The sequence below is a fragment of the Pygoscelis adeliae genome, unplaced genomic scaffold (assembly GCF_000699105.1).
Source record: "Pygoscelis adeliae isolate BGI_AS28 unplaced genomic scaffold, ASM69910v1 Scaffold120, whole genome shotgun sequence".
NCBI lineage: Eukaryota > Metazoa > Chordata > Aves > Sphenisciformes > Spheniscidae > Pygoscelis > Pygoscelis adeliae.
This window is the reverse complement of record NW_008824032.1, coordinates 8,237,034-8,246,777: the sequence shown is the minus strand read 5'-3', so window position 1 is coordinate 8,246,777 and position 9,744 is coordinate 8,237,034. Positions and strand designations below refer to the sequence as shown.

The window sequence follows — 9,744 nt, the reverse complement described above, 5'->3', positions numbered from 1 at the left end:
AACACAAAATATAGAAAGATTCCATAAAAACTTATGATAATCTTCAACACTAGGACAACAACAGAACATAATGAACCAGCTCTTCAGATAAAGTTGCTAAATTAACAGCTGATTAAATTCCTGATTTTGCTGACTTCAATGTAAAAGAGAACCTTGCTGTAGAGTCAGACTAAGCTACAAAACAGAGAAAAGACAAGGCAAAGCTGCCCATAAAGGGTCTTTTGAAAACAAAAATATTATTTGTAACAGTATTATTCACAGAGGGGAAAAAAATTATTCTGTTTGTAAAGTATTTACAAAGATACTTGTACAGCCTGCAAAAAAAAAATCATTAAAACAAAAGAATGTAAGTCAACATTGTTCTTCAAATGGGATCATAAGAAATCTGTAACAACTTTCAGTATCTTATGTAGGACATTCAGCCTGGTGCACATGTTGAAGATTATCTTAAGTTTTATTGAATCTTTTATGTTTGGTTGTGAAATAATCAACTATAAGAACATCTTGATTACAATAAGTTAGCCTCTATGTTAGCGTTATGTATGGGTTGCTGTGTTACTTGTTATCCGAGGCTGTTGCTTGAAGCCCCTATTCTCTGGACCCTCTAGACCATAACCAGAGCCCCAGGTTCTATTGTATATTGGATGAGTTATTTGACAACCTGGCAAGGCAGGTATCTAGCTGGCCAACTTGGCAACAAAACTTACTTTTAAGGTGTCCTGAAGTGAACTGCCCTCATTATAATACTAAAAAACACACCCACAGGTCAAGAAGACCCTTGCCCAGGTGAAGACCCTTCCCCCGCACAAGGGTAGTAACAGAAGAGAATGACATAACCGATATTATAATTATATGTAAATCACTAACCAATCATTGTAACTGGGAGTGTACTACCTTATAATTTCTGTGTATAAATGTAACGGTGATCTAGCCATAGGTGTGCTTGATTTGTGGAAATTCCACCTAGCACCCAGCGCCGCAATAAAGAATGCCTGCTTTCTAAAACTCCAAATTGAGTCTTAGAGAGTTCTTCATCTGCCGACTTATGGTAACACGCACACACATGAGAATGTAGCATCATTACAGGTGTACCTAACTCAGCTCTTAGGAACATAAAATGGTCTTTAATTACACAAGTGTCTTCTCACCATCCCATCCCACAGTGCCTGGCTTCATTCAGTGCTTTGAAGAGAAAGTTCTGTAGTCAAGAAAGACAGTCTTTTTAGTGAAGACTTTCTTAACCTGGTTTAATAAACCAAACCGTTGCCTTGTTTATGGAAGAAATTATTCCAGGTGTATTTTTAATGGTGACAGCATTTCCCAGCTCTCCCTTCCTATTTTAAAATAGCTGAGTGTTACAGAAAGTTAACCAAAGGAAAACAAACTCCTACAATGCAAATATTGCACTAGAAAATTCCCATAGTGAGAGATGCAAGAAAATAGGCAATTGAGAAGACACAGTTCAGATGTAAAACAACAGTCACGTTCCAGCTTATTTATCACAACACAAGACCTGGCATCTTGATTTAAGCCCATCAACCTGACTGACAGAGGTCATGGTGCCCTTAGGTCAAGGTCAGCCAGGGTTAAGCAAAACAAGGAAGACAAAGCTGGAACTCAACTATTTCGTTCCCTCCTCTTTCTAAAAAGCCTACAGTGATCCACACAATGAAAGGGGCGAGGAATCCAGCATGCCAACGCCCGACATTCACAGCATGTTAGCTCGTCAATTTTCTGAAAGTAAGCAAGCAACAGGATGCATAAACATTGTAAAAATATCGATGGGCATTTTTTAATAGGAATCTAAGCTAACTTCCGCTGTTCAACTTCCCACCCCTGCCAAGGCAGAGCTACAATTACAGAATTAGACAAGACAGACTCTGTTATGGTATTGAGATCTCAGAGATCAGCCTGCATCTCCTATGGACAGATGGGTCCACCCCAGCTGCCATCAACCCACCAGAGAGATGCATTTGGGTATATGACAAATTAGCTACGTAAGCCCAGAGGCTAATTTTTTCTTCCCTTGGTGGAAGTGGGGAACCAACGTCCTTGTCAGAGATGCATCTTTACTTACAATTAGTCTTTATTCTGCTTCTTCAGTAAGTGCAGTATCTGATATAAGCCACTATCTCATAGCTGCTGTTTATCTGTCAACTTACATATGCAGTTGATGCAGCCATGCCACAGAATAAAATAATCATGAAGGAAACTACGGCTGTTGGACTGGGCAATCACATGACCACACTACAATCACCTTTTTTCATAACACTTATAAGCCTTCCTTTTGCTTTCTTGCTTAAAATTAGGTTGTTAATAATACAATGCAGGAGGCTTTGCCATCTGTCCTACTTATTTTGTAAAGCACCTTTGACTATTACTAAAGTAAATAGTTAATTAAATATTTATTAAAAAGTGGTTACTAAATTAAATACTACTCATCTTAAAATAATCTTAGCTCCTTATCTAGTCTTGTGACAGTTGAACTTCTTGCTGCTGCAATTAACTGACAGCGTGAAAGTTTCAGCTCACGCAGACCTCAAATTCCTAGCCCTTGTAGTTGTGGGAGAGGAAGAGAAGTGAGTTTGAAAAATGTGCTTCGAGTGGACCTTGAAATTTAAAGGGACGGTGGAAAAAGCACATAAAAACCTACTAAAAAGTTTAAAAAGAAACATCAGGATTTTTAAGATGTAGTCACTATTTTGTGGGCTTGCTTATGATCACCAGTCCTGCAGCACTGCTTCCTTTTGGTCAGGATGTAGTGCATGCCCAGTGGAACAACTACGCAGCAGAAGGACAACCAAGGAGGTTCTCATGTCGTTGTTTGTCTCAAGTTAAGCTGCCAAAATGTGAGCACATTATGGCACATATTTCTTCTGCCAAATCTATACACTATTCATCATCAACTCTTCCAGTTCTTGCTCTAAGTACATGCATAGTTCATTAATTCTCCCCCTCTTCAGGAAGCAAACGCTGTAGCGGACAATACAGTAACACTGCAGCAGAGTCTTAAAGGTACTGAACTGGCTGAGCCAGTTTAGTGCCTTCCCTCACAGGCTCCTTAAATTTTTCATCATTTCCAACGCTCCTTTCGATTTTAGCTTATTAAGAAACAGAAGTCCTCAGAAATACTAAGTTTAAATGAGGAAGGTAGATATATTGGATTATTCTAGCAAAGTGGCCCTGAATTAAAACTACATTTCTAACTCTCCAACAACAGTGACTGGGTTTTGAAGTGGTAAGTTTAACAGCATCTCAATTGGAAAAGATTCGTGCTAACCTGCTCTGCCCCACACAAAACCAAAGCAGTTATTCCTGTTCCTGAAGGCCTGCACAAACCACGACACCAAAAAACTAAAGGTTTTGCCGTGTCAAAATGTTATTGGGGACTTCCACCATCACACCACATGTACTATCTTTACCAGCAGTTGAAGATTTTTCCTGCACTGGAAGATAAGACGTTTTCAGGCTCTTTCTGCCCTAATCTCTTTCAATGATGAGGGGATAAGCAGTAGAGGAAGAGTTTACTGACTATGGAAACTGGAGCCTTCTTCCCCTCCAAGAGCATACTGGACTAGCCATTTACTTCCACAGCATCCTGATAACTGTGAAAAAAGACAGTCTTCCTCCAGAGACAGCTTCTCTTTGTTAAGGAAGGTTTCTGATGTTTCCCCTAACACTTCCCCGTTCTCCAACTACCGCAGAAGACCTGAAAAGAAATAGCAAGATAATCTTTCTTCCAAGTACTCAACAGCAAGCAATCATGTCCAGTAGATTTAGTATCACAGTAGTAGCGATGTTTAGTAGATTTAGTCAACCCTTGTTATTTATCAGCAACTACAGTCCGAAATGTAGCCTCTGCTGACATTAATCTACTGGGGAAGAGATGTAGACTAGAGCTGTGTCCACCTTCGACCTTTTGCCTGGCTGCACACTAATTCAGGACAGGCTGCAAGAGTTAATAGATTGGGTTTAGGGCCTAAGTGCTTGCCTCCCTCCCTTTCATCATCCTAATAATAGTGAAACCTATTCTGTACCACAAGAGACAGCAACACATTTATCATTTTGTGGACAATTCATGATTATTTCATTCCATTTTTGTCTTTCAAGTATAGACACCAGTATTTTGCTCCTTACCAGAAGATGCCTGCCAGCTGGGTCAAGTAAGGAGGAAAAGCAACTTAATCAGTATTTTTCATTGACAATCGCCATTTCAGTTTGCTTCTATCCAAAAATCTTCAAAGGAGATCACTTTCCCTCTTGGGTGACTCTCCAGTCCTACTTATAAGCTCAGAAACTCTTCCCACTCAGGCACACCCTTCGGCTAAGAGGTATTGATAAAGAATCCCAGTCCAGTCAAATCTATTGTATTTTCACCCCCTGCAATCCTAATTTACCTAGACAGGATGGCTGGTGGAAGAGCGAGGTTAGCTCCCTTCCAGAAAGCTGCAGGCAGGCCTGGGAATAAGCACAGTTTACCTCTGTGTCTTGGGCATAACAGGCAAAGCAGCACCTACACCACTCCAAACCTTCACCTCCAGCCCCGCGCGCTCTCACCTCATTCCCATTACCACCTTTAAATGCAAAAAATCAGGTATGGTGGCTTGTTCTAGCCAAACCTAAGCCCTTCAACATTTCAGACAAGATCTGAAAAACACAAGTTTGTAGCCTTCCAGGAAGTCATGCCATCAATAGGGAGAGTTCGGCAAAAGCTGCTAAAGGCCTGCAGGTCCTGACTTACTCTTACAGCCTTATCACCACACCCAGACTCTCTTGTTCCTACCTCCTTTTTATCTAGTGCTGTATCATCTGTTCAGTGATGTAACTCCTTTTTCACTCCTCCTCCCTCCCTCTGCCTGGGCACCCAGGAGCTTTTACATGTGCCCCACAGTGGAGGCAGGCCAGAGAAAAAGAGAGATTGCATGCACTCATCAGACTGTTTCTTGGATAGCGAGAAGACACGTGTACAAGCCTAGGTCAAGTTACTACAAGCTCTTTAAAGCTTACCGAAACAGTCCCCCTTTTGGCTGCAAAAAACTGCTGTGATCCTGTTCTCAGAGCTACCACAATCAATGCTGTGCATTGTTTCACAGAGATATCACTTTTGGGCCTGCCAATGCAAAATTTAATGTCACCTATACTGACACCAAATACTAGCTCCACGGCTGAAAAACAGGAGTACAAAGCATCAGCCAGTGCATCCTGCCAGAAAACCCTGATGAGCAAAACACAATGGAGCACAGGCATTATGTATCACTGAAATGGCCCTCAAATAGGAGCAGTATTCGGTGTAACTGCCTGATGCCGAGTTAATTAGCCCTGCTGAGAGGCAGAACATGTTACTTCCAGCTTGGGGCTATCACAGGGTTGCTATGCCACCCTTGAGATCCAAGCTAATATTTTGGCTCAGATTATCACAGTGCAATGTGGATCCCTGGCACCAGCTCAAGGTTACAGCATGCTCCATTGCATGCTGTAGACACACAATTAAAAATGCAAGCATGAAAGAGACAGTTGGTTTTATATTTCTCAGCTGGTAAACGTTGGTTTTTAATTATTTTTCCCCTCTAAGATAGAAAACAATATTCCCTAATGTTCCAAAATGGCTTGGGGCTCATTCCAACAATGGACACGCTTTTTGTAGCACAGTTAAACACCGCTAACTTGAGTTTAAAAGTCAGCCCTGGGTAGATCCAAATCCAACTTGTGGCTTTGAGGGGAAGAGGAACAATAATGTGGATCCTCCTCTAACTGATGCTTTCTAAGTATCACAGATTTCCAGAAACCTTTCCCGTAATTATGATCAAGTATAAGATCAAGTCCACAGCCTCAGCTTCTTGCCTGCTTTTGTGCCTTGAGATGAGGACTAGAAGGAAGTGGCCAATTTATGTAAAGGTGCACAGAAGTTGGGGACAGACATTTCCATATGCTCTCCCTGTCCTGTCCCTCCACAGGCCTCCCCCAACACACTTCGCCTTTTTTTTTTTCTTCTCTTTCTTCCTCCAGTGCACTTGAACACAGACCAGCAGTTACTGCCATGCCCAGCAGCCAGAGAGATACAGTGCAGTAAAAAAAACAATTACTTTGGGTTCGGTCAAAAGCTAACCTGTGCATGCAAGGTCCAAAGCAGGTATGAGTGGAGCACGGATAGCTCTGCTTCCTCAACTCCCAAAGCTTCAATCAAAGCAAACGCCAAAAATCCAGCTCCAACTACACCTTTTTAAAAAAAAAATTAAAAAAATCACAAATTCAGTAACAGCCTTCACTGAAAGATTTCTTGCAGCCATGTTGTACTCGCCCAGATTAACCTTTAAAGCTTTAGCCAGCCTAAGCTAGGCTGCTATTTATATATTACACATCATAGGTGTCGGTATAATACATGATAGAACAAAATACACCAAGAACAGGTCCTATAAACCCACACAGCTCCTCCTGCATACTGTGGTGACAATACTGTTCTTTCTCAGCCTATGTTTCCCCTCTCCCTTCAGCTCTTCTTCCAGAAAGACTGGAATATAAACAAGCCATGCAACATGTTCTGGGGGACTGAGTTCAAGTCATTTGCTCCTCATACCTTGATTTGCGTAACTGAAAAGGTTTCTGTCAACTTGAACTGCTCTTCCTGAAGGAACAGTGTCATGGTTTTGAGTTGTTCTGCTTCTTCACCTCCTCTTAAACAACAAAGACAACAGACATACTACACAATGCTTGAGAAAACAGAAAATGATCAACAGAAAGATATACATTCCACTACAACATCAGTTACTCATTTACACCCACTGTTCTCTGTCCACGAGTGCCTGCAGAGCCAGAGGCTTGAGGTCAAACGAACAATCCTTCTTAGGTTTCTCAGAGAGAAAAGATGGGAAAAAGTGGAAGGAGAAAAGGCTGGAAAGAGCCAAATTAGGCAGGTTTCAAAACAGTTCAGTTACAAACCATATCAGTTCACAAGTTCCCCCCCCCAACTATGATCAATCTAAATAAGTAAAGGTCCAACCAGAGAATTTTATCTGTACTATAGGTGCACATTCACTACAGCATGAAGTTCACCTTAAAACAAGGCACAGTGTCTTCTAATAATGCCTAGGATATCTAAAAAATCCAGCTCTGGCTGATTTGGGGCTAAAGATTTAACCTCAGCTCTCACAAAAATGGCTGGGAATTAAAAAACTACATCTACCAGTCAGCTTAGGGAAAATAAAGAATAATCTCAACCCTAGGCTAAAATAAATCACCAAAAAACCACACCCACTCACAAGCAAAATTAGGACTCTCAAGGGCAGAGGGAATAATGTTTGGGTTTAAAAAAAAAAAAGGTAACTGAGAGGGCTAATTTAGTTGCTTCATTACCAGCAGCTGGAGAATGAAATGCTCCCCATCTACATCAACAGTAAGTCCTAAGTAAATCAGACTAATTTCTCACTTAGTCATAACAGTGTAAATCCTGATTCTGGTATCAGAATCTGTCCCTAGAGACACAGGTGCTTTTTGTATGACTAATTTTCACGGTAGTATTTGCAAACCCCAGTCAAGATTAAGTCCAAATATGCACGGACTGCCATCATCTGATGCCACAGCTCTTTTTACCGGAATTTTTAGTCCCTATATTTTAAAAAGCAACAAGTTACGTTATGTATGTTTGTGTGGATTAAGAGGCCCAGCAAATAGGTGTGAACATGCTTCTACCAGCATACAAAACTAAACAGTTTAATTTTCATTTAAATAAAATGCAAAGCATGTCTGTAGTTAGAGCCCCAAACATACTATGTTCACTGATTTTTGCTGCGTTGCTCCCGATCTTGCCTCAACTGCTAAAAAAAAAAAAACCACCACCAAAAAAACCCCAAATCCCCAGCTGTTTGAGTTGGAATTCACCCCAACAGCAGACTCTGCAAGTCAATCTGCTGTGATGCATGTGTGCCAACGGAGAGCTCTGGGATTCTCAGGAATGCAGCAAAACAAGTCAGTGAAAAGTGTAAAGCTAAATTAATTCAGGGAGGGAGGAAAATGGAGATAAGTGGTAGCACTTACCCTACACTACTACTAAGTCTTGGAAGTTTCCCAGGGCAGCGATCCTGCCAGCTCAGGAGAAAGCTGCAGGACACCAACAGTTTGAGCAGCTTCTCTGATAATGTTAATGCCTTACATTTCCAGTGCTCTCAATTCAGCATTGCAATGAATACATTCACATTGCCTTTGGATCTTGAAAATTAATCAGAATACACACCTTAACTGCTAACTACTGTAAGAAAGCTAAACCCAAACTGACAGTGCCAAACCGGAAAAGCTCAAATATTGTAAATATTAAGGCTATTTTCAAAAGCCTTCTTTATATGTAGCTTTGTTTTCTTAGCACTAAAGCTCAGAAAATATTATTTACAAAAACAACACGAAAACCCATAAGAAGAAAAGCTCTAATGAGCAACTTCATAACTATAAGAACACTTTGTGGACGTAAAGTGTTTTTGAGCTAACAAAGAACTGTTGTACAGGTTGCAGCAGAGCCTGTATCTGATCCCCTAAAGGCTTTTAGTGCTTTATTTCTTAAATGTGAATACAGGAAAAACTACCACATAAAATATCCAAACAGTACTTATCCTGAGGATTTTGAGAGCTATGAGATACATAGCATAGTTGAAAGATGTAGTCCTGAAGAACATTTAATACAGCACGTAAAGTCCTAACTGACATCTTTTCTGAATGGGAAACGTTGTCAGCAAGTCTACATGTGTTAAAAAAAAAAGTTATTTGTAAGGTAATGAGCTTTCCAAGGGGAACAAAGATGTAGGTGTATCCGACTTCAGCATTCAGAGTATCATTAATTGCGTGTTTCCTTAGACAAAGCTGAAATCAAATTCACAATAAAAACCCAGGACAAAGGAGCAAGCTAAAAGACATAAAACCAGAACTGGAATTCTTCACAGAGCAGCTGTTAGTTGCTGTAAGGGAACTCAGCTCCTTATGAAAAAGTTTGCACAAGTTCATTTACATATTTCTGTGTATACCGAGCTATAAAATGACACTACAGCAGCCTGTACTGCAGTGCTAACTTTTAGTGGGTATTCATCCTACAGTGGAGTTCATAGCCCTGAATTACGCACCTTAGTTTCCTTACCTATACAGGAGGAAAGCTAATTATCTCTGATTGTAATCTTCAATTGCCATCTGTCTGGGAGGAAAGCTGCCTAAATGAGTCAGTAAGGAATGCTGGGAAAGCTTATACGCTTTTCTCACTGCTACACAGAGATGCCCATTTAGGACTTTCAGACTTCAATCCTCACTGAAGGTTAAACACAACCCATGGCGGGGGGGGGGCGGGGGTATGCTGCAGACACGCAGCCCAGACCCTGCTGCAGCGATGGCTTCACGTGGTACCTTCTGCTGCATGTCATCAGCTCCCTCCATCAGTTTGATCTGTTACTTTCTAAGCCAAGTCTAGTTTGCTGTAGGTGAAACAGAGTCTCTATTTTTACTGTTCAATTCTCAGTTTCAACAGTCCTTAAATGCTACAGCAAAATAAACAGGAGTTTCTTCAGGACTGTAGTATTTTTAAACAGATTAGCTATCCTCCTCTACCTGATCTCTGCTGAGCATCAGATTTGCCCCGGGGCTGTATGTGCAAGTATCTCCTCTGAAGATAAAGAGAGTAACAGGTAAGCCCTGAGACAACACAGGGCACACATCCCTGTGAGTCACAGCAGGGCTATGAACTTCTTTTGTGGCACACATCTGCTCCTCCATAAC

The 9,744-nt window shown here is 41.0% G+C and overlaps 1 protein-coding gene across 2 annotated transcripts in view; it reads right to left on the bottom strand.

Annotated features, from left to right (window-relative positions):
• Window positions 1-9,744, bottom strand: part of ST3GAL6 (ST3 beta-galactoside alpha-2,3-sialyltransferase 6) — a 39,126-nt gene that overhangs the window by 26,719 nt on the left and 2,663 nt on the right. The window contains exon 1 of one of the 2 annotated variants that reach the window (XM_009329721.1): window positions 6,575-6,789. The exons of the other annotated variant lie outside the window; for it this stretch is intronic. The gene's annotated coding sequence lies outside the window, so the exon portion shown is untranslated. Of the gene's footprint in view, window positions 1-6,574; window positions 6,790-9,744 lie in introns of those variants that run through there. 2 annotated transcript variants of the gene reach the window in all.